Source organism: Aythya ferina, assembly GCF_964211825.1.
Source record: "Aythya ferina genome assembly, chromosome: 1".
NCBI classification, from domain to species: Eukaryota; Metazoa; Chordata; class Aves; order Anseriformes; family Anatidae; genus Aythya; species Aythya ferina.
Window position 1 is genome coordinate 139377085 of NC_140296.1, and position 26395 is coordinate 139403479.

The 26395-nt window shown below is 39.4% G+C and overlaps 1 long non-coding RNA gene across 1 annotated transcript in view; it reads right to left on the minus strand.

Moving 5' to 3' along the window:
- Positions 1-712: 712 nt before the first annotated feature.
- The window catches only part of LOC311439881, a 47980-nt gene continuing 22297 nt past the window's right edge, over positions 713-26395 (minus strand). Inside the window, exons 3-6 of the long non-coding RNA XR_014695055.1 lie at positions 10039-10167; positions 9731-9829; positions 9507-9646; positions 713-939 (exon numbers count right to left, since the gene is read on the minus strand). This is a non-coding gene — a long non-coding RNA (uncharacterized lncRNA). The remainder of the gene's footprint in view (positions 940-9506; positions 9647-9730; positions 9830-10038; positions 10168-26395) is intronic.

The following is a 26395-nucleotide window of genomic DNA, read 5'->3' on the forward strand; positions in this document are numbered from 1 at the left end:
TAGTTTCCTGGATTCTCCTTCTTGCCCTTCTTGAAGACCGGAGTGACACTGGCTATCCTCCAGTCTTCAGGCACCTCTCCTGTTTTCCAGGATGTTTCAAAGATGATAGAGTGGTTCGTCGATCACCTCTGCCAGCTCCCTTAGCACACGCGGATGCATCCCATCGGGACCCATGGATTTGTGTGCGTTGAGCCACTCAGATGCTCCCGAACCACTCCCTCATCAACCAAGGGGGAAGCCCTCCATTTCCCAGACCCTTTGTCCTATTGTCAGGGGCAAGGAGTCCTGGGGGAGTGTCCTTGGAGCAAAGACTGAAGCAAAGAAAGCATTCAGTATCTCTGCCTTCTCAGCGTCTCCCGTGCCCAGGACACCCCCCTCATTCAGCAAGGGACCCACATTATCCCTAGTCTTCCTCTTGCTGTTTACATACTTGAAAAAACCCTTCTTATTATCCTTTATCTCTTTTGCAAGCCTCATCTTTAGGTGGGCTTTAGCCTTCCTCATCGCATCCCTGCAGGCCCTGACAACACTTCTATACTCCTCCCAAGAGGACAGGCCCTTTTTCCACATTTCATAGACCATCCTCTTCCTTTTGATCTTATTGATGAGCTCCTTGCTCATCCACACAGGTTTCCTGCCCCTCTTCCCCGATTTCCTACTCTTAGGGATGCACTGATCCTGAGCATGGAAGAAGTGCTGCTTAAATGGAGCCCAGCTTTCACAAGCACCCTTGCCTTCTAGCAGCCTATCCCATGAGATACTCCCAAGCAGGTCCCAGAAGAGGTCGAAGTTGGCTCTTCGGAAGTCCAGGGTAGCAATCCTGCTTTTAGCCTTACTTCCTTAATGTCACAGAAAAACTTATTCCTTATGTCTGATATTCCTGGAAGGAGGAGTAATTAGGTGTAGCACTGAGTATGCAAACAAACATACTATTTCTTTCTGAAAACAGAACAAAAACAAAAAAATTTAAATCAGGATAACAATAAAGAGGTAGAGCAGAATGTTTTGAAGCTGTGCTATACTCTGAAAACAACAGCAAGTATCACAGGTTGCCTAGCCCACTGCTAGAAGCTGACTTCAGAAGTAATTATGAAAGGTAAATACTGAAGCATCAAAACCTTGTGAGTCATGCAGGGACAACCTTGTTTCTGTTCTCTCTATCTGGCTGCGCTATTTTGAGGGTGATGCAGCAGTAGATATTTGAAGATATCTGATTGCGGTGCTCTGTCCAGCAAGGAGGTAGAAAGAGGGATGGATGCTGTAGCTAACAGCCTGAACAGGCATGATGCTGTCTGTCACCGACAGATCACTCAGTGGTATTTTCAGAGGGTGCACTGTGGAGAATTATTAAGAAGTTATTATGAACACCACTCAAAGCAAAACTTTTAGGCTACCAGCCTAGAATAATATAAAGTGATATTAGCTTATACTCTTGAAAAAATTAGTTCTCACTGTATTTTAAAAAAAAATTGGAACCCCTTCCTCCTTAAACCAGGAACATTCATAGTCTTAGCCTTTACTTGACGATGGAAAATAAATAACAAGGGGAAGCTAAATTTTGACACACTGGTTAAGACGGTTTGAAAAGCAAATCCTTTCTTTTTGTTTGCCTGAATGAGGAACTGGTAATCTGTCAAATTCTATCATTTTAAAACTTGGGTTTGATTTTTACATAATGAAGCAGTGTTGTAAATGTTTGTGTTGTGCCACCCCACCCTCATATTTCAAGACAGGAAGGCTATTCTGGTTAGGAAGTTATTTTTAAACAGACATTACTCTCTCTCAGAAACAGACTGTAAGTCTCTGTCTTCTTTTAGTTGCTTTATAAAGTAAATTGAGTCCCTCTGGTTACATAATTAATATCCACATTTAGCCATATATATTTGAGATGACCGCTGAGCCATTTACAGCTAAATTCATTTCTTAAGACTGACCAGGAGGTCAGATACGCATTTAATCTCTGTTGAACTTTGTTAAGCATCCAGAGTTTTTCTTGTGAAGGCTTCTAACAGTACAGAGAAATAGCTACCAGAAGTGAAACAAGTGGGGAACAAAGCTGTTATCATGGAGTTTGTACCACATGATCTAAGCATGTCTGTCCCCTTGTACACTTTATGTTCATATTCAGCAGCAAGATGGCATCATATCTATATTGCATAATGTATTTTACTACCTGAGATAAATACAAAGGAAATCAAGTTTAAAACATTTGACCTTAAAATTACAGGCAATGTTATATCTAACAAAGATTTCATTTTTAATAGACAACTTTTTAAATAGACTTCGCAACTTATTGTTATTTTTTTTATTATTTATTTTTTTCCCCCAGAATTGTTTGCTAACCTTTCAGGTGAGTTTCATCCCAGAAAAGGAAAAACAACAACAAAAACAGACAAACAAACAAACAAACAAAAAACCACTATTGTAAAGATTCTGCGAGCTTCTGAACGTTTTACAACCTTATCTGCGTGTCTGCAAAAAGTAACGCGCTGCTTAATGAGGAAAACGAGAGCTTTACTGCTTCCAACAGCTCCCTCTCGTGGTGTTTTGCTCACACTTCATCCTCCTCCGTGAGCAATGAAACATTTCAGTTTCTCCTCAGGTTAAAAAATCAATTCTATAAACCCAAGTCCACAAACTACAGGTAAAAACCAGCCTCCCACCCAATACTACAAAATTTTGCTATAGATTATGTTGATCTTAACAATAAGAAATTGGCTTCATAGGCTTCTTTTGACTGTATCTTTGCTAACAAAACTGCGTGCATTTAAAAGTGTTTTTTTTTTTCTTTCTTTCTTTTTTTTTTTTTTTTGTGAATAACATTTCTGAGCTCAGCTGTTTCACTGAAATAAAGTTCAGCTACCTTGTCTAAAATACTGAAAGTATTTTACATACTTTCAGTACTTTACATACTGCCATTGTATATTAATATATTCAAGAAGGGCTTGAGAGCTTGTATCATTTTCCCAACTACTGCTATTAGCCTCATAAGAGGTCTAACCTCCACTTTCTCCTTCTACTCCTTCCTGAAGATATTTATCCCCAGAACATGGCAGAGAGGCATGACAGGGAGCTAAGGCACAGTTAGGCAACGTTTCTTCTCTTATCTATAAGCTGTAGCACAGATGTACTAGTTCAATCTTTAAATGAGTAAGGTCATTTACTGGAAAGATTCCAGGGGTGGCTTCATCTGGCCAAATACTGAGGTCTCCTTCTAGATTCCCATCTCAGTTAGATGCTTTTCTACCAAAGGATTTACCTCATCAAGGTGATGCCTCAAATAATGTAGATGAATCACACTTCAAAAAGGCATTAAACTCTCCACCAACTATAAACATAATTAGGATTGGAGATCTCTAAAGTTAGGTGAGATGAATCATGCTCCAAACATGACCTCTAGGGGCTCTTTGCTAGCTATTTTGCCCTTCTTCAGCTCTACAGAGCCATCTGTCCTACTTTACAAAGTCAATTTAGTCCCTATGGTTAGACAATTAACATCTAACTGGAGCTGACCAGTGGGTCATTTAATGCTAAATTTATTTCTTATGATTGATCAGGATGCTGGATTATATTTGATCCCTGCTGAACTTAATGGAACACCCTAAAATCCATCTGTCACATGTTGAAATAATGGATGGGCTGAATTGAAAAGAAGCTGAGGATAAGTTAACTGAATACTGCTGCAGATTGCTTCCAAGCTAGCTCATTAAAAACTAACTAGCACATCTTGATGCTTCACTGCAGTCTGCAGCACAGACATTTTAAATATTTGCCTATGGTAACTCAAAAAGCCTAAGGTGAAGCAGAAAGTTGTCAGGTCTCTGGAGTACCAAGCTAGTGATTCAATTAATCGGTTTCTGAGTTGGAAAATATGTTTCAACAATGTGTGTGACACTGGCTCACTTTGTGACTTATTCTGATAGGAATTGCTGGCCATATGGAAAGAACCAAGCTCTTTACATGCGAACAGATAGCTTAAGATCTATCATTCATAAACTGATTTGCAGTTGTACATCCTTCTCTTTGTGATTAGAGGATTTTGCACCAAATGGCTCCAATCTTAAAATATTTCATTAAACCAGTGGTTGAACTAAACAGCAAAGTGGTTCAGTGAGCTATTTCCTTTTGACCACTGACGTGAGGTCACAGTCACACCGGTTTCCCATCACATCTCCAACTATTACAGCACTACATTATCCAAACAATAGTATGAGAAGTCCAGAAAACTGTATGTACAGATGGACCATGTGCTGCTGCTGTAGAATATACGCAGCAGCTGAACTGTGTCTTTCCCTCACAGAGCTGATCTAGTTCTGTGTGTTATATTCTCAGTCTCCTTTTTATGAAACTTAGAGGAACACAAGGCACATGCAAACTTTACTTCCTCTTTCTATTTCAAACCCAGTATTTATTAACAGGTGCGGAAGTTGTTAGTGGGAGAATGAACTGACAGGGCAGTTCAGAAAAGGTTCAATGGGTATTTAGTCTGGAATCCAGGCTGAAATATTACCTTAATTTTTTTGTTGTTGTTGCTTTATGCAGTTAAATTGGTAAAATGTGATAGAAATTGCTTCATAGTTTATTCCACATGAAATATAAGCAGAGTAGCCATCTTTTACTTTCCCACAAGATGGCTGCATGCAAAAATCTTAATTTAAACACAACCTCCATCTACAATAACAGATTACTAGACATGTGTTTTGCTGGCATATAGCTAAGCTTCATTCTTCAAATTCTCTGCATGAAAATGCCCTGTGAGTGAATTTTTCCTAGTTACTAAAGACGAGTCACATAGGCAAAACTACTTGTGTATAAGGGTTCTTGTGATTACTGGGCTGAGCTAAATGGATGCACAATTACATGATTAAATACAACATTTTTTACTAACTACATATAATTTTGGCTGTCACTCAGAATCAATTGCATTGAGGTACTGAGGTACTCTGGGATCTGTCCTATACAGACCTTAGGGAATACTGCAAATACTGAGCTAAATCGCATAACTTATCTTAGGCACAAATGGAAAATGTTTACAAAAGAACTAATCTATAATCACCTTTTACAATGTTTGAAATCTCCTTCTGTTTGCTTGTATTTTTGATCATTAATACAGATTTACAAACAGATACTATTGTTCATGTATGTGTTTTTCAACTGCCCAGAATGCATCTAGTCTTCAGTTTAGCCTATATTAAAAAAAAAAAAAAAAGGCCAGAAGGCCAGTGTACACAAGGTTGTCCTGAATGATCTAGTCTGGCTTCACAGAACTAGTTAAACTGGTCTTTTGCCATCTGGGCCTTAACCAGTGCCTCCAACAAGCTTTTCTCTGTACTACTTCTATAATACTCCTAGGAGCCACACGAGCAGTGCTCAGCTGAGCAAGGTAGAATCATAGAATCATAGAATATCCTGAGTTGGAAGGGACCCATAAGGATCATCAAGTCCAACTCATGGCACCGCACAGGTCTACTCATAAGTTTAGACCATGTGACGAAGTGCACAGTCACTTAGTCACAAAGATACATTACTAACCTTGTTTACTGATCTGGGAAAAAAAGGATGAAGTAAGATTTTACTCCATTACCTAAAGGTTTAAATTATAAGTAATTCTGTTTATATTAATGTAATTATTGCAAAGTAAAATTAATGAGTGTGGAAGGATGCAGTTGATGGATATTCTATATGTTAAGAACCCTTTATTTCAGCTCAAGTGTCAAAATAGCTACTATAACCACTTGGAGTAATGCTCGGAAATTTTATTTAACGTTTTCAGTGAAATTAATAATCTTTCTGGACCCTTTTCTTTATATATGTTTTAATCTGGCAGATTTCGTTTCAGTTTGGGGAGTTTAGTTTGTTTTTAATAAGTTAATCTTTGTCCTTTCTCTTCTTCCCTTCTCAGATTCAACCTCTGGATCTTATTGTGATTAATTTAGTAGCAGAGGCTATGTGTATTACTCTGTGTATTACTGATTACTCTGTGTATTACTGATACACAGAACAGGTACAGTACAGAGCATTATCACGCCCTGATCTGTTTTTAACATAAGGCACAGACGTATAGGTATGCATGTGAGGGGTGTGTGAGAAATAATTTCCTCTTTCCTATGCGCACACATGAAAAACTGCTATTTTTATGAAAATCTGTGCTTATATGTTGAAATAAATATATACCTGAATGGAGGTTAAAGTAGGTTAATATACATGTATACAACAATTTAGGTATGCATACTAGCACTTTTCAGGCATAAGTCACAGAACAAATAGGTAACACAGAGCACATATCAGAAATCCTGCATTTCCACTTTGGCTGTGGAGTAGGTATGCCTACAGGCAGAAAGGGAGAGAGAAAGACTCTAGTGTCAAAGAAGTTCTGAAAGTTGTTCATAACAGGATTCCACAGCCAGCAACATACCCCCTACTATTAATCAGTATTTTTATCCCTGTTACCCCAAATGAAAAAGCTGTTTTTGCACCAAATATGTTCAGTCACTGCTTACTAAGCCATGCAGTGGGCCAAAATTACCAAAGTATCACAGACATATTCCATGAGCCCTATTGAGAATCATATGGAAACTGATCTAAGCTAAATTTGAACGTGCAGGTTATGAATTAGAAGCAGTCCAGCACAATGTCATCTTTTTTCTTCTAAGTAGCTATACAGTCGAAGGACTGGGAAGGCATACTGAAATAGCACACTTGTCTCACTGCTTCTGCCCCACTTTTCTAAAATTGCCATTTCTCAACATCCACAGAGATACCTTTTACCTGTGGAAGGAACAGAGACAATAGTCTATATCCCCTTTTTCCCCAGCTCTCTCTCTTCCTTTGCCCAGCTGAGCAGAAGAGATGCAAGCCTTTGTTTTTAATTTTATTAAACTCAGGGTCAAATCCTGCTTGCTGTTTTTCTGGAACAAACCCAGAATAACTCCAGATTAACAGTGGTACAAGTGAGAACTAAATTATGGCCTGAAAAAATTATTTAAAAATCTTTCAGACACCTAAACAGATGGATAAATCAAGCACAGATTCTCAGGTCAACCTCTACCAGAAGGAATCTCTCATCTGACTTACAGTAGAAGTAAGATGCTATGATAGCAGCTAACAATAGAAAGAGAGATACAGTAAGGGAGGGGTATATTTTTCCTTACCAAACTCACTTGATTTAATACAAGGCATGCACAATTAATGATGGCTTTGAGTGATACCTGTAGGTTTTATAGGTTTATAAATTGGTTGTAGTAAAATCTTATACATCCTATATCACTAGGTATTGTTTCAGCCTATTACAGGAGATATCTATCTAGAGTTGACTGAATTGTATTAATCTGATCCTAGTTTAATGATGCCTTAACATTTTTATGGGAGAATTTAATGTTTGCAATATCCATGTTCCTTATTTGAAAGTGTGACTTATAGGTTCTCATCTTCCTTAAATTATGAAATCCTTCAGCTAATAAAGGAAAATGATTATGGTTTGCAAAAAAGGCAAAGTCATTTAACAATCCATATAACTGTCTATTGTAGGTCTTTGCATAATAATTGTAATTTAGCTATTAGGAGTTCTAAAGGCAGTTATCAGTCATATGCTGCAATTCTGAGGAATAAGGGAAAACTCAAATTATTTAAAGGCTTTGTACTTTCCAAAGGGAGAAAAAAATAAAGCAGAAATCAATAATACTTTTAACAATGAAAAAAAAATGTTCTACTGAAATAACCAGTTGTTGATGGCAATTTTTCTAACTATTCAATACTGAAATTTTCAGCTTTACTCCATATTTCACTGCCACAAAATGATATTCATTTTATACAGGCACTTCTGTAAGCAGGGAAAGACAAGTTAGGATTAGAATCTGCAATTCTTGATGCCCAAGATTTTCCATTTTTGCCCTTGGTACATGAAGTGGAGTGACCAAAGATAAATTGGATGGACTGTAGCCCTGGAACACAGATCTCCTTCAATTTGAAATTACTGTCTGAATTTGACTTTGTGTCTAGGGCATGTCTTGATTATTTCCTTCGCAGATGAGGATACTACATACGTGAATCCAGCTTAGTTAACTGCATGTGCTTTCATATTTCTTGCACTACGGTCAAGCCTCTGCAATTGTAACATTCTCTTCTAAGATTCCAACCTTCATTTCCCCAAATCCCAGCTTTCCTCAGTAAAACATACAAGGAATGTATACACCTGGCTGAGGTGACAACTGTCACCTCAATCCCTATGAAGATTATGTAGCAAGTCTCCCTAGAAGCCATTTCCAGGCACTTAAAGGATAAGAATATAACTAGGAATGGCAAAAACATATTTACCAAGGGTAATTGTTCCTGACCAAACTGATTGCTATCATGAAACTGGTGTCTATGTAGACCTCGGAAAAGTGGTAGATGTAATTTGCCTTCAGTTTAGCAATGCTTTTGACACAGTCTATCTTAGCACATAGGAGAGATTGACTACATAGGACAACTACAAGGTGGCTGAAAATAGGCTGGATGGTCAGGCTCAAAGGGTAGTGCTCAGTGATGAAACATCTAACTGGGACTGGTTTCTTCAGGCACTTGTCAGGGACTGATACTGGGACTGACACTGTTTAGCATCTTCATTGACTAGCATCTTCCTTCTCTGCTACAATAGCAGAGATCCCATCCTCAGCAGGTTGGAAATGACACTGAAACTGGGGCAAGGGTTGACACTTTGGAAAGATACAGAGACAAGACTGCTAACGGGAGTTAGCACAAAACAAATGTGAAGTTCTGTATTGAGGGTGCAATAGTACAATCTAGGGACTGAACAGGTGAGAGCTAGAAAGGGAGTTGGTGGTCCTAGTTAGTTAGCAGCACGACCTTGTCATTATGAAGGTCAACCTCATCCTGGACTGTGTTAGTAAGAACATAGACTGAAGGAAGTTATTATTCTCCTCTACTTGGCTCTTGTGTGGCTGCTTCTAGTAAACTGTACAATTTTCACTCCTCCAGTGCAAGAGAAATAGAGAATTAGTTCAGCACAGAGCTACCAAGATGGTTAGGGTTCTGGAGCACATGATGTAGAAGAGGCTGAGGAAACTAAGTTTATTTAGACTTGGGAAGGTTAATGTGGGATTTAATTGCACAAGACAGAACCAGACTCTTCTCAGAAGTGCACAGCAAAAAGAGATGGGTCAACAGATACAATTGGCAGTAAGGGAAATTCCAAGTGAACATTAAGAAATAAAAAAATGAGTGCCTAAGCATTGAAACAAGTTTTCCAGTAAGGCTGTGTAACCTCCACTCTTGGAAATTTCCAAAACTGAATTGAAAAGCACTCTGAGCAACTTGATCTAGCTTCTAAACTCTGAGTTGGAGGCAAATTCCTGCCTATCTGAAAAAGGCCAAATATGTCTTAACAAGTGTGAAAATGAGAATAGCTAGAATATCAGTTATTATATGATATTCAAAAAACATCGTGATAGGATAACTGCTTTCGCTTCAGCTATGACATCTGTCATCCAAACACAGTCCTGACTTACCTTTGGTATACAGCATGTTTTAGTAGCAGATTCAGAGGACAAGACACTAAATTGAGAGATGAGCCAGATGCACAGCTACTAACAGGCATTGTAGCATTCAGTATCTAGAATGAATGCAAATCTTGACATTCATCAACAACCTATAACACAAAGCACCATTAACAGACCAAAATATAGACCAATGAAAATATATTTTGAGCATGTCCTTTACATTCTATACTTACAATGGTGCTATCTGTTTTTGGTAAATGCTGACTACCTTGCACATCGATTGATTTTTTGCAATAATAGGATCCAGTCTTTAGATGGATCTGCAGAACATGCTGAGAAAACAAGCCAAACAGAAAATGCATTACTTCTGTGAATTGTTCATGTCTTTAATTCACGTAAAATTAGCACACAACACATAGTCAAGTTAAAAAGAAAGAAGTGCTGGGTCAGTAAAGGTGAAGAAAAACATGTTGTTTTCATACATCCTGTGGATATTAATTCCTTTTTAAAAGTGGCTTTGAAGAGTCAATTAGTTTCTTACCTTTTAAGAAAGATTTTACTTATTGTTACAAAATGTTCTGAAAATATTCTGATCTCTTTGAATGGATATTCTCTGCTTGCATCATATCCAGAAACTCTTTTAGGAAGAATGTTCTGGATGCTGCATATCCTTTAAAAAAAAAAAAAAAAAAGGAAAACTTTTTACTTTGAATTTAACTTTGAATTTAACTTTTAAACTATTTGAAAGAGAACAGCTAATGTTGCTTGTATAGCTATTAAAAAATAAAATGTGTTCTACAAAAAGCCTTTGAAAAAAGCATGATTACATTAAAAAAAAAAAAAGAAAAAAAGGCTCTAAAAGTGTCAGCTTTCTATTCAGAAAAACTGTTCCCAGTGGCTCCTTAAAGCATATCAGCCCTTGCTGTTCAAAAAGACCTTTCGTAGGATCCTCAGACAATTTAAAGCTACACAAAGTTCTCAAGTCCCTAGCAGATATAACTATGACTTGCAGACAAACACTTCTGCCCACTACTAATATCTGAAAGGAGTCTCCCAAATTGTCCTCTGCTGTAATCATTTTCCTAAGCCTCTGTTCACCTGTATTATTATTGTTGCTTTTAATCTCATTTATTCTTTCTCTTTCAGATGACTAGCAGCAGTCTTCTCAGAAAATATGTCAACAATAAAGAAATTAGGAGTATAACATTTTGGTGACTGTTTAGCTGCCGGCCGGGTTAAACCACGACAGTGACACAACATCTACAGAACAGGTTATGCAAGACTTAGGCGGAGAGAGACTTGATCCACTTGAAGATGCTAGAATCACTGAATACCTCTTGACTGATGTCAAGGTGCTATATGCATCATCTCACATGATCTCAGGTTCAATGAAGGGTCATAGTCTTTCCTTTTACTTTATGGAAAACTGGATCTGGATTTTAGTGGTGCTTTCCATTAGTGACCTCTGACTAATTTCGTGTATATAGTGTTGAGAGTTATTTGAAATGTATTTATAGCAAAGTAAGTAAGTAGAGCTATTGATTACACACCCCAACTTAAAACCCAACAGTCCTATGATTTAGGCTAATATAATACACCATTGGAAGCTGATTATTTTAGCTAGTTAAGCCATAAAGCTGCACTTAAATATGAATAATAAAAAAATGGACTATTAATAATAATTATTGCAAATGTCACTGATTTCAGATTATAAAACTTAATAGACTATCACCATTAAAACATGTGCTCTCCATAATTATGCTGTGTACCAACTTGTGCTTGATTCTGTCTTTGTGAGTTATTTCAATGCTCCTTTCAAAGCTTATGGAAAATTTTCTTTAAAGAAGAAAACAGTTGTTTTATAGGCAGCTTGGGAGGGCTTTAAGGGAAGAACCCTTTTCTGCTCAAGGCTTTTTGACAGAATCAAAATAGAAGAAAAATCTAAATATTTTCCTCACTGTAAATATCTGTGTTGTCTTGACATGTGTATTTTCCTTTATCAGCCAATCTTTATAAAGCAGAGTATAAAGCATATTATGAATAACATCTTAACCAGTTCTTATGTTTTTATACTTTGAGCATAAGTGACAGGCTTTTAAACTGGGATACAACGAGAATTCAGGATAGACCTAGCATTTGTTCTACCTTTCATTTCAAATTACAGCAAGGGAATGTCTAATTGGTCTGATCAGGTTGTCAGCTGACCCTTTCTCCTTTCCCTAAATTTTCATTCCAACTTCCTCTGAATGTTACAGTTGGGTAGGTAAAAGTGAGTCAAAATACAACATGAAATTGTTAAATGATGAACTCAATGCTTAGCTTAATTTCAAATGCAGAACTGTTCTTGCATATCAAAGCATGGCTACAATGGGAAGAATTATTTCTGGTTTCTGACTACTTCACTGAAGAAATATGTAAGAGCTCTAGCAATGGGCAGAGAAAGAGATGTGTGAAACAGACACGAGATGTTCGACTGTAGATCAAGGTTCTGGAAATCAGGGGATGGACTCTATATAGAAATAAGTGCTTCAGAACTCCCAAGTCAATGGAAGCCTAATACACCTCTTTTCAAGTGACTACAGGCTGAAGTCATTTATAAAAAGGTGGATTAGCAGCTGTGAAAACGTATTACAGCTAGTTAGCTATATACCTCAGTTTCCCAGTTTGTAAAATGTGTGTACTTCTTCAAATGTCTCTTTAAACAAGGCTTATAAATGTTCAGCTTACAACATGCCTTATGTATATGAAAACTTGCCATATTATTACTCACAAGATTGGCAAGTTTTTAATATAAAATAAATGAGTCTTAAAATTATGTTATAAAGCCAGAAATACCTAAAGCCAATGTGACATTTTAACATGGAGCAGAAACATTTACAACAAGCAAAGCATCTAGAAATCAATCCAAGGGGCCTTTAAGAAAATAGCTGAGTTTGTCAGTTTAGAACACTAGTACACCTAGCTTCTACTGTGAACATATCATCCTAGTGCAGAAGACATACAACAATAAATGAGATGGTAAATATTTTCTAAGGAGAGGTCAATATTTGCTATGCCTGATACTTTTTTAATTCCTCAAATCCATTAATGCCTGGAAGGCCAGAATTTAGAGTAAAGCCATTGCATCTTCCTACTGACTTTGGGTGGAGCTTGGGTACCAAGCATCCAACCTGTCCCATAGAACTTACACAGCACTTATGAATTCAGAGAGCCACAAGTTATTCATAAATTTTAGGATTAAACCCTTGAAGAAAGGCCCACAATGTGGCCTGGCCACTTCAGACCTCTTTTGGGAGTTTACTTGCAGTTACAGTTTCTATAGATCTTGTGGTGGACCATCTCCATCCACAAGGAATAATTTTACTTCAACATAAATGATGAATTCCATATGCTGATTACATCACCAGATGAGAACATTTATTGTTCATCTGTTTCTGTGGGGCAGGGGTAATTTTTTTTCTTTAGAGAAGGATTATCTTTAGAGTTCACACCCATAGAAAATTACATCTGAAACAGAAACTATGACTAGGTCGTATGGATAAAGTCATGTAGCATCTTGATTTTTAGTTTTTTTTGAGGGGTTATGAACACTATTGTCACCTGTACATCTTCTAGGACACTGGCATCACTTAGCTAATGACAAAGGACAAGTTTTCTGGAGTATATATTCCAATCCATACTCAAATGTCAACCACCCCAAACAACCAGTATGTTCATATTTACAGGTGTGAGTGAGCCCACATTCATTTTGTATTTTGCTGCAACTTGTTATATTAGCAAGAGAAATTTGGATTTACAGCTTTTTTTTTTTCTTTTCCCAGGTATTTTTTTCTCCTCTGTCCCAAATACCAGTCATAAAATGAATCACATAATCATTAAGGTTGGAAAAGACCTCCAAGATCATCTGGTCCAACTATTGCCCTACCACTGATATCACCCACTAAACCATGTCCCTAAGCACCATGTCCAACCTTTCCTTAAACACCCCCAGGGATGATGACTCCACCATTTCCCTGGGCAACCTGTTCCAATGCCTGACTACTCTTTCTGAGAATGAATGTTTCCTCATTTCTGACCTAAACCTCCACTGGTGAAGCCATTCCCTCTAGTCCTATCACTGGTTATCTGCAAGAAGAGGGTGACCCCCAGCTCCCCACAACTTCCTTTCAGATAGTTGTAGAGAGCAATAAGGTTTCCCTTGAGCCTCCACTTCTCCAGACTAAACAGTTCCCTCAGCTGGCCACCCAGCCAGTTTTTAACCCAGCAAAGAGCATACCTGTTCAAGCCATGGGCTGCCAGCTTCTCCAGGAGAATACTGTGGGAGACTGTGTCAAACACTTTGCTGAAGTCTACATCAACAGGCTTTCCCTCATCCACCAGGCAGGTCACCCGGTCAAAGAAGGAGATGAGGTTGATCAGGCAGGACTTGCCTTTCATGAACCCATGCTGACTGGTCCTGATTCCCCAGTTGTCCCACATGCTTTGGGTGACTGCACTCAAGATGACCTGTTCCCTGGCACTGAGGTCAGGCTGACAGTCCTGTAGTTCCCTGGGTCCTCCTTACAAACCTTTTTTATAGATAGGCATTTCATTAGCAAGTCTTCAGTCATCTGAGACCTCTCCAGATGACCATGACCACTGATGGATGATGGAAAGCAGCCCAGCAATCACATCCACCAGCTCCCTCTGCACCCATCTGGCCCCATGGACTTGTGACAGTTCGGGTGGTGCCACAGGTCTCTAATTGTTTCCACCTGAACTGTGGCGGGTTTTTTCTGCTCCCCATCCTGGACTTCCAGGTCGGGAGGCTGAGTACTCTGAGGATAAGCATTAAGAAACTCAGCCTTTTCCTTATCCTTAGTAGTCATGTTCCCCCCTTTATCTAGGAAAGGATGGAGATTCTCATTGGCCCTCCTCTTGTCATTAATATATTTATAAAAACACGTTTTGTTATCCTTAACCATAGTGGCCAGGTTGAGTTCATGCTGTTCTCGTTGAGCCTTCCTGATTTTTTCTCAGCATATGCTGGCAACTTCCTTGTACTTCCCTGAGTTGTCTGTCCCTTTTTCCACCAGATGTAAATTCTCTTTTTCTCCTGGACACTCAGCACAAATTTCCTGTTCAGCCATACCAATCTTTTTCCCTGCTCATCTTATGGCACACAGGGACAGCCTGCTCCTGTGCCTTTAAGACTTCCTTCTTTAGGAGTGTCCAGCCTTCCTGGACCCCTCTGCCCTTCAGGACTGACTCCCAAGGGATCCTCCCTGCCAGTGTCCTGAACTATTCAAAGTCTGCTCTCTGGAAGTCGAAGGTAGCAGCTTTACTGACCCCACTCCTGACTTCACCAAGAATAGAGAACTCTACCATTTCATGGTCAGTCTGCCCAAGACAGCTCCTTACCACCACATCTCTCACCAGTCCTTCTCTGTTCCTGAACAGCATGTCTAGTGGGGCACCCCCCTGGTAGGCTCACTAACCAGCTGAGTCAGAAAGCTGTCTTCCACGCTTTCCAAAACCCCCTAGACTACTTCCTTAGGGCTGTATTGTATTTCCAGCATATGTCTGGAAAGTTAAGGTCCCCCCTGAAGACATACGCTGGTGACTGTGCAACTTCCAACAGATATTTATAGAATGTCTCATCCATTTCTTCATCTTGGTTTGGCGGTCTATAACAGACCCCCATCAGGATGTCCACCTTGTTGGCCAAACCGCTGATCCTTATTCACAAGGACTCTACTTCATCATTCCCAACCCTGAGCTCAACAGCATTGAAACACTCTCTAATATAGAGAGCCATGCCACCTCCCTTTCTTAGCTGTCTGCCCCTTCTGAGGAGCTTATAGCCACCTATAGCCCATGAGTGGGTTCTTGTGGGCTGGTAGGATGTGCCAGCTTTGTCACTTCTAGTTGCCAGTGTGTAACAACTTAGACTTCCCAAGAGAACCTGTAAAATGTTAATACTTAATTCAACAGCCCAACATCATAATCTCCTCAGAGAAGTAAACAAATTAAGTGAAACAGAGACAGCATGACCTTGGATAAGTTGCCTCAGCAACCCGTGCCGCTTCTTACTCCCAACTGCAGCTGCTGTGTCTATTATTTTACAGGCTGCTCAGTACAAGGCACTTTCCAGTTTACATGGCATTAGTTTAGAGCCTCTTGCAGCAAGGACAGTGCAAGAAGCAACAACTGGCAAAAAGTCTTCACATTAAAAGTTTTACAAATTTCTTTTCATCTGCCTTTGCAAAACATTAACAAAGCAGGAGCAAATCTCTAATAGAACATAAGCACACTAATGTAAAGGAATGGAAATTTCAAATGTATCTAGAATTGGAAAGAGGAACAAAGCTGTTTGAACTGAAAAGAGCTAAGATGTAACAGGTGAAATAGTTGCTTTGGTGAAATTCTTTATTGGGCCTCAATGCCCATAGAAATGTCTGCAGAATTATATGCTTCAGCCTACAAGTAGGATTATTTATGCTTCCAACAATAGCTTAAATTCTGTGGTAAAGATTGTCTATCCATTAAGTGATTTGAACACTTAAGTCAAACTTAAAAAAATAAAAATAAAAATACATGTCTCAATGACCATCTTCAATAGTTTTCAAATAAGTTAAATTTATTGTCTGCTGTCAGCACCAATCATACACCCTACACCTAATCAATCTTTTCCTTCTGCCTCAAGACATAAATAACTTGAGATCCACAAACTTTTTTTTTCCTTTTAACAAACTGTTTCTGGGAAACAGGTCCCACAGTTAGGATATTTTTCTCCCTTTTTTTGACAGACCTATACATGAAGATAAGAACCCTGTTGGGATGCTGAATAGCCTATCTCTGTACGGTGTTGCTCTAAACATATGGCTCTAAAATTCAGAACAGATATATCATTGGTGAAGTCCAGATAATTGATTCATAAGTCAGCTGCATCAGGCAGGTTTTTTGATGGTATCTTTATAAATAGGCTGGTGCTTTCAATGTGCCTGATGGTATCTCTCATACTGACATGAAAGGCATTTGGAGGTTGGAATATACTAGTTATACAACTTGTATTCTTGGTGCAGTTCAAGAGGACTGCTAGCCTCTCCAAACACTACTACAAATATTTTGGTAATTATCTCTTGTAGATTTATACTTTTTAGCTTTCAGTCTTTTAGTGTTTTACTGAATTGTGTCAAATACTTTTGAGGTCTAAAATTTCATGTTCTAAAGAAAAAGCATGGCCATTATTCAAATGAATAAAAACAGTTCATGACTTAGAATCAACAAAGCATAATTTGACCCATCAAAAGACTCTTGAATTTTCCTGGTATGTTTTTGTGCTCTTGTGCCTGCCCTTCAGTTCTCATGTATTTAAAACTCATGTATTTAAAACTGTAGAAAACATCACAACATCCTCTGGAAATGGTAGCTTACTGGACTTATATATTCCCTACTCAGTGAAATTTTGCACCAAATAGTACAGGCAGAAAACAAAACAAAACAAAACAAAACATACAAACACTTACTGTAGTTCACTCTAAGCAAACAAAAGTACTGGCCACCCCCCATATGACTTGATTTACAAACTTTAAAAGCAAAAGCAAGATTAATAGGTGACAGATTTCCCTTAATTTAGAGGAGGAATTGCCTTTCAGGAGCTGTGTGTACAATGCCCGTAGGCTGCTTTGAAAACTCTTATCTATATTCTTCATTTTGAAAGAGGAGATGTCAGTGGTAAAACAGATAAGGTTTTTTTCCTCCTTCTTAAAGATAGGCACTTAATATTGACCACATGTATACATACTCACTCACTCTGCTCTATATACATTTGTCTACATATAATTATAATTATATCTAAGCTCTCCTGACAGAAAGAAAACCACTGTAACAGAAAAAAAGAATTAGAGAGAAGGGGATCTAATAAAAATGAGGTATATCCACATCTCCTGGGTTGATTAACTGGAAAAAAAAAAAAAAAAAAAAGAAAGAAAGAAAAAAAAAAGCACATTTAAAAAAAAAAAAAAAAGAAAAAAAAAAGATGTTATTCCCTCGATGACCTGGCTATGCACATTATGTACATCACATCTCTGACATTTTCAATTATTCCATGACATAAATAAAATGAAACAGCATCTGGTACACTGAGACATCTTACCTAACACTGTTCATGCATGAAAACACTCACCAGTATTTCAAATTGTATAACTTCACTGGATCCTGAATATATAGTTAAAAATTTGTAAATCCGGAGGGCTGAGATTGCTCTTGCACGTCACTTGCACTAATGGGGAAGACACCCAAGGATCCATGTGTTATAAATGAAGATACAACTCAATCTGAATTTAGTAATATTTATAAAAGGTAAGTAAACAGTGCTAGGTACACAGGGAGTCTATGTTCTACCAACACGTACACACTAACATCGAACTTTCTAAATATACAGAACATTGCTTTTAGATATTAAACCCCAGTATGCCTATACATATGTACAATCAGAAAAGGTATCAACTGAAACATAAACATGGCAAAGTTTTAAAAAGCAAGAGTTTAACAAACAATCCTATAAGTCTATTACTATTAATGTCCATTACTGGGGGAGCATAGTTGGAGTTGGTAATCCTGGTTGAAGTGCTCCCATATCTTCCATGACTTCGTTAATTTTTCTCAGATTATATTACAGTCTTCATTTTCCATTCCTTTTCTTGATTACAAACACCGGAGAATTCCAGGGCTAGTCGTGGAAACAATATGTCTCACTTTAAGTTGTTAAGCAACTCAGCCTTCGAGCCTTATGTATCCTATTCTTCAAGGATAGAAGGGAAACATATCCATCTCCTTTTCAAGGCCAACAGGGCCTGGGTCAAAAGGCACATTCAGGTCACCAGGGAGCATAAGAGCAAAGGCCTGCGATGGCAGTAGCGGTGAGGGGGAAGAGGAGGCGGGGGGCCGTTGGTGATGGTGTAGCAGAAGGATCAGTGGATGAGCCCGCAGCTCCCTCACTGTCTGGCAAACCACATGTTTCTGATTGTGGCCCCACATGGCTCTTTAAGGCCTCAGAGACTGCTCACCAGGTGCTGAGCAATCCCACTGCAACCTTGTCATTTTTAGCTGCAGAGTCCCGCACCTTGACCTCAATTTGGTCCCGTATTTCAGGATCATAAACTGATTGTTAATAAAGAGAATATGCTGTAAGGTTACCAGGACAGTCTTTGTTTCTAAGGACGTATGATTCCCCATAATGCGCAACTGCTTACCAGAGAGGGGCAGTTGTGTGCGTGGGTCCACTTCTCTCAGCTTGAGCTTCTTTCCAGCTCCAGTGCACCTATTTCCAGTGATTTTCTATGCGAGCTTCTTTGAGCGGTTTGCTGAGTTTGGCCGAACCTATCTTCATGAGGTGATCAGTGTGCCTGTTCCTGCCCTGGTCTCTGTTCTGCTAGCCTGTCCCTATACATTCCTTTTTTCTACTTCTTTATTGATGACATAACTTCATTATATCATGTTGCCTTTTTTCATCTTGAGGACATGCTCCCCTCTTATACCCTTTGCCCCACAGCAGTTCTTTTCAAAAGCAACTTTTCATTGGTCAAACAACTTTGCCCGGTAACCAGAAAACACCCAGAAACTTCCGTGCCTTAACAGCTAGAGAACAAGCAACCCGAAACGAGATGGCATTGAGATGGGGAAGATGATAAAACTTACCCGAATTAATATTTAGCTACATATATGGTAAAATATCCTAATTATCGGGGATGTGGATGAGAACCTAAAAATATCCTAATTATAGGGATGTAGATGAGAAAGAGATGTAAAAAAGATTTCGTTCAAGACCAAGCAATGAGAGAAGGACAAACTCATTAGGGAAGGATGAACAACTTGTTGGCATGAAACAAGGCAAAGATAAACAAAAAACTTCTAAATACTGTCCAACAGCAGGTCAAAGTCCAGAAAGGTAAAAAGTTTAACCTCCTCTTCCTCGTTGCCTTCATCCTGAAAGACCCCTGCCCACGACCACCAGGCTACACCGCGCAGGCGCAACCAGAAGGAGCTAAGGGCGGGGAGTATGGAAATGAGTACTTGGAAGAGGTCCATCTTTTCAGGGAAATTAATGAATATGTATTAGAGCTCATGTAATCTGTAACATAGAGTTCATGTAATATGTAACAGTATTCGTGTATAAAGTTGTGAGAGATGACCGGGCAGGCATGCACCTTTATGAGGGAAGCTATTCCCAGCGCGCCTGGTGCACTGCAACCTACCTACTTTACAACCCTATGGTTGTGGAGTCTTTTCCTCCAGTCAGCATGGCATCTCCCAAATCACCTGTCTTTGTTCCCTCTAAACTCTTTACATTCCTGATGGCCTCATCGTTAAGAGTCTGATGTTATCTCCAACCATGGGGCTTGTTGACCCCCATGGCCACACTCCCACATCTCCCCCTTATTTATTAACATCAACCATCTTCTTGAAATGAATTCTTACTCCATATATCACACATGCACCCCAGCAGAACACCTTAAATATTTACAGGGACTAGGCGTAATGAAAATCATGGGTTCGGAGGCCTACTGGCATCCAAAACTCTGCCTAAGTTAAGGGTTTCATAGTGGTGTTGGGAAACCTCAGCAAATGCTTCAGGTGCAAGCAGGCTGTATACATCTCCTTTGTTATTATATACCAGCTATGTAGAAAGTACATGCTCATAGCTCACCTGAGATAAGCTACTAAGATATTCCACTAATTAAATTCAGTGTTACAGCTTGTACAATAAATGGACAGCAACTACTTTGAGGATGACGTACAGACAGACAGGCTCAGCCACCACATCTGCAGCTGTAAACAACCTGGGACTATGGCTGAGGCACAGCCTCCCCTCAGTGCACACATGCCTCATGCCAGCTTGTGCCAGGCCAGGGCCTTGTGGAGGCAGCAGGGGCCACGTTGAGGCATTTGCAGTGCCCCACTGCACTCCCCTCTCTGGGCAGCTGCACACTTCTGCCTGTGCATGAGGCTGATTAAAATAATAATAATAACAAAAAAAAAAAAAAAAAAGTTTTTTTCCTTCACTGCTCCATCATGTACCTCTTCACAAAAGCCTCTCAAACAGACCATGACAAGAAAACAAGTACATTTTAACAAGGGGGAAAATAACTGATAGACTGTTGTTGTTCTGGTTGTTGTTAAGTTCACACAGCAAATAGAAAACTCGGAAGGTGGCATCAAAGTGGCCTTTGCTCTCCACCTGACAGTGTCTTTTAAACACCTGTGGTGCTTAATTTTAATGAAATCTCCTATCCTGGGCATTATAATAAGGACAAATAATTTTTTTGCTGCTGATAGAATGAAAATATTGGTTTTAAATGAACAAACATGTCTACGAATAGTGATTCTCAAAATTCCGGAGTTAATATATCAAATCATTAATCTGTCTTTTTCTCTAATTTAGAGTTGCAAAGAGTGTGGTTTAGTGGGAAAAAAAAGTTAATTTTTCATCCTAGTCATAAATGGAGCCTATAAAGCCAGCTTAACACTATTACATCAAATCTACAGAGGATAAAACACCTTCTGTTCTATTATTTCTATTTTCAGTACACAAACTGATTTCCAATCACAGAAACATATATAAACACACACACACAGACGTAAACGCCTTTCCAAACAGTCCCTTAACTTCCTATCCTAACTAGTGCTTATACTATGCACAGGAAAATATACAAATTTAACTCAAGATTATCAATGTGAATCATTGGGATTAGAAATTAGAGAGTGATTGATTAAGAATGAATAGGTGCTATATTTGCAATGTACTGTGCCTGTGTTGCACTTAGGCCTCCAGATAACAGGAGGCCCTCGGACCCCAAGAACCAGACCAAAAAAACCTCATGGTTCAGACTTTAACCAAGGCATCAGAGATAAGCAGGACTGTTTACAAAGGGACAAGATAAGAAATGTTAAACATACAAGGCCTTGAGATAACAGGAGCCCCTCAAACCCCAAGAACCAGATCAAAACAACTTTATGGCCCAGATTGTGACCAAGTCCTCAGAGAGCATGCGCCAAGAGATGAGGTGAAAAGTTCAACCCTGATGAAGACATCTTACGTCATCCCCATGACCCTCAGTGCCCACCACCACAAAGCACTGAGCAAGCGCAGATGAGGAATTTGTGGAAATGACTTCTTGTAGCTAATCTTAATACTAAACGGGGACAGGTTATGCATGTGTATGTATAGGCGTATTAGGAAATTTCATGCATATGTAACTCTTTACAGCATATAACCATGGCAAGTTGTCGCGTTAGCTGTGCACGACTTTGGTGGGACTACCCTCTGTGCTGTCCAGTGCTGAATAAACATACCTACTTTATAATCTTACTGATTGTGGAGTCAGCTTTCCGTGAGTCAAATGTACTTATTGAAATCTTTTCACAAGAAACTTGAGAAACAAAACATTGTGCACAGCAAACAGATTAAAGGCTTCAGTTTGCACATCTGCACAAGTTTAGGAAGGGTAAGAGAAGACACTTGATGTGGCCACCTGTGCTGCAGAGGATCATGATGGACTCTAAACCCATCCTTCCTCCCAAAAACTTCCAGAAGTGGCAGTCAGGAAACTCTTTTTCCCTGTGTTTATTCAACCTGAATCTTTTTGGTTGAACTTCCCGAGTGGGGAAAAAACTTCAGGCCTGAAACCTTCAGATAAAATAAAATAACCGTTGCCACGTTGTATACTGAAAAGGGGTGAAGAGAAATGCCAAACCTGTTAGCTGAACCATGAGATGGCTCTTTGTTTGCATTGAAATGCTTTCCTTGCAAACACTTCAGAAGTAAGTGTGCCTCCTCAAACCTCCATTTATAAGGATTATATGCAGAGCTCAACACAGGCAGGGGCACCAAAGCCTCGCATTCAGCTTCCCCAGCAGGAGGTAAGATCCAGCATCGAAGTGAGTTTAAATGGAATTCCCATTTTCATAGAAACAATAAAAAGAAGTTAGGCAGAGAGAGAAATGTTATTTACACAGATCAGAACTGGACTAGAAGTTATCTGAATAGGAATAGGCAGCTGAAGAAAATAAGACTTGTGAGAAAGACCACAAGATTGTAAAGGTTTAGGCCTTCTCTACATTGTGAGTTTACTCCTTTTGCTCCTCTGAGACCGCTGAATAGGGTAAAAGACACCTTATTTGTATTCTCTTCTTTTGTCAGAACCTCAGATTCTTCTTTGCTCTAACAGCTCATGCTCAACATATAAAAATATTTAAAACCACATTCAGCTAACAAATCTAGCTACCACTCCAAAATGTAATAAATGACTGAGTCCCAAATAGGATTGCAATTAAAGTTTATAAGTTATTAAATGAATAGAGGCAAGCAAACAACGCTGGGTGCGCCGGGAGTCTCCGCTCCACCAAGATGCACACCTATTAGATCAGATGGCTGGTTTTTATGCTGCTAGGCTAATACATATTCCATACCATTTTTTTGAAAAGGCAGGGTTATTATAATTAGTTTCCCGGGATCCGAACCATCCCACAGACGCATGCATATCGGTCTCCGGTGGTCCCTCTGGGGGGGTCACTCGTACTGAAGGCTCATAAGTCTTCCTTCCAGGCTTTGTCCTTCGGTCGTTCTTCATCTTCATCCCTTCTCCTTATTTGGTCATCTCTTAGCCAGATATCAGAGACCCATGCAGCACCCCATGCAATAGTTAGCAGTTATTTTGAAACCCCTTTGTTCTCTTATCCCAGATATCAGAGACTTGTCCCATGCAAAAGTCAGCAGTTTTTGGAAACTCTTTTGTTCTCTTAACCCCTGGACCCAAGTCTCAAGGTTTACCTTTCAAACCCTCTGTTGACACAAACTCCTAGACCATACTTTTGCAAGATACAAGAACTATATACATTAACCCCTCTGTTTCTCTTATACATGTACTTGTGGTTATACAAGGGTATGTAAGACAGAAGGTCACATTTCATCATGCGGCCCTAGCATTGTTACATATTGACACAAATCAGATGAACACATTTCACAAAAACATTAAACTGAAGGGAAAGCCCCACAGAATGACACCAGAAGAGAAGAGTAGGCTATGTTAAGGTTTTATGTCCTACTGTTTTCTCATCACTCTCTAGTTCTCCCAGTTTTACGTCCATACTTCAGATTATAAATGTGTGTTCATTTTCCAAAGGGACCACCTCATTCCAGTGGTTAGCATTTACATGTTTTGAAGATTAAAGGCCAAATGAAGGCTTTTTAACAGAACATACTATTTGCACACCAAAATTATTCTATTGAAGTAAATCTATTCATGACCAAAAGCTGACTGGCATGGAAGTATAACACAACTAAGAGAGAACTGTAATACTTGATTAGACACTCTGGCCTTTAGGCCCACCTAATGTTATCACAGAATCACAGAATAACTTATGTTGGAAGAGACATTAAAGATCATCTAGTTCCAAACCCCTGCTATGGGCAGGGACACCTTCCACTAGACCAGGAAGGTGTGGCCACAAAGCCACATCCAACATAGCCTTAATATTTTTAGGGACGGGGCATCCACAATTTCTCTGGGCAACCTGTTCCAGTGCCTTACTACCCACATAGTAAAGCATTTCTTCTTTATATCTAATTTAAATTGAAACTCTTTTAGTATAAATCCATTACCCCTTGTCCAATCGCTACATTCCCTGAGTCCCTCTCCTGTTTTCTTGTAGGCCTTCTTTACATACTGTAAAACTGCTATAATGTCTCCCCAGAGCCTTTTCATCTCCAGGATGCACAACTTCAGCTCTCTCAGCCTGTCTTCATAGAAGAGGTGGTACCCAGCCCTTTTATCATCTTTGTGGCCCTCCCCTGGACTTGCTCCAACAGGTCCCTGTCCTTATACACATGGAAACAGTGCTGAATGCAATATGCTAGGTAAGGTCTAATGAGAGCAGAGCAGAAGGGGAGAATCACCTCCCTTACCCTGCTGGCTACACTTGTTTTGATGCAGTCCAGGATGCAGTTGACTTTCTGGGCTGCAAATGCACATTTCTGGCTCATGTTGAGCTTTTTGTCAACCAACACCCCCAGGCCTTTCTCCTCAGGGCTGCTCTCAATCCATTCTCTGCCCAGCCTGTATTTGTGCTTGGGATTGTTCTGGCACAGGTGCAGGATGTTGGCCTTGGCTTTGTTGAATGGCATGAAGTGTGCCCAGGCCCACCCCTCAAGACCATCAAGGTCCCTTTGGATGGCATTCCTTCCTTCCAGCATGTTGACCACACCACACAGCGTGATATCACTGGGATACTTGCTGAGGGTGCACATTATACTAATGTTGCTCCAATATAACTGTATATCTTGAGGAGGTTATATATCTATGAAAGGACTCTAGTTGTATTTATATCTTTATATGTGAATATAAAGATATTAGTAAAGATCCAGAAAACAGAAATAACGGGAAATCATATTTTAATCACCCTATTTTAGATTGGTGACAAATAAAATGTTTTAGTGCAGAAAGCATGTAAATTTGTCACAGAGTCTAAAATGTAAATGAAATACTTACTCACTTGTACATTTTCACCTTTCAAAGTGTAAGCTGTTTTTAAACTTATACAATCAGTTGACTGCCTCTGAGAGATGACTCTCATGTTAAGGGGCCAACCTCAAATTCTAACAGAAAACTTAGATCCAAAGTGGGCAGTCCTTGTACATGGTACACAAATCTTAGTAAACAATTATGACAGAAATGCTAGGTGCAGGCAGATTAAAATCAGTTCAGGAACTACTGCAGAACCACACAAACATTCTGAAGTGCCTTTTTTCACCCATGGTTTTAAGTGGACTGCTGGAGTACATGCCCTAAGGTGGCAACACAACACCTCACCACATGCTGCAGCTTCACTCTGCAGCAGCGTAGAATGATCACTTAACCAAAATTAGGGTGCTGCAGCCAGTATCTTAGCAGCTCATCTGACCTGCCTCCACATTACCAAATTTAGCTGTCTGACGCAGGAGAACAGTAGGGCAAGCAAATTGTATGTCATACTGGGGGCTTTACATATAGCAATAAACACTCCTTTTGTTTCAGAGAACTCTGTATTAAAGAGGTTAATCATCTGATCTCCTCTGTCTATTCTGCAATCCAGTTCCTTTCTCTTTCCAGCCTTCCCTTAATTCTTTGTTGGGCCCCTCAGATCCTGAGGTCCTGAGCTGTTGTTTCACCTCATAAAAAGAAGAAATCTTTTCCCTTACTTTCAGTGTTGTCACTATCAGAATAGTGGCACTCACTATCTTTTAGATCTGTTTGTTAGTGGCCTGCTCAGCCAGGGCCCCCAGGGATACACACTGTTATCTCTGTGGTCTATAGTATCTCTTCTGAACTTATACAACTTGAATTACTGGAGTTCCTGGGTGAAATTTTTCATCCAAAGGACTGGAAACCTTTTCAGACATTATGAACCAGAGGGGTACTATAAGGACAAAGGTAAGTATTTGAAGACTTCTTTTAGTCCATTTGCCTATCCACCTAACAAGGAATCCTTCTACACTCTACCTCACCCTAAGAATTAAAATAAAAGTGTCAGGTACAACTGGAAGCCAATTCCAACTTTGTTTCTGACCCCCACCTCCAACCCCTAGAGAAGGATTCAAGGCTGGAAAAAGGCACAGTCTGGACCACTGATGACCAAGACTTGATCTAAGCTCAACTGATTGCATCCCCTGAGCTATGGGATGCTATTGCCAAAGCTGTGATTTACACAGGTACACATTTTTTCTCCTCTGCACCTTATAGTGCTTCTAAGACTACATTACAATACCTGAGTGCCTCACAGTCTGTGACACATTTAATGCTAACAGCATCTCAGTGAGGGATGGAGGTGCCATAGTTCTCATTTCATAGATGGGTAACTGGAGCACATTGCAAACGAGG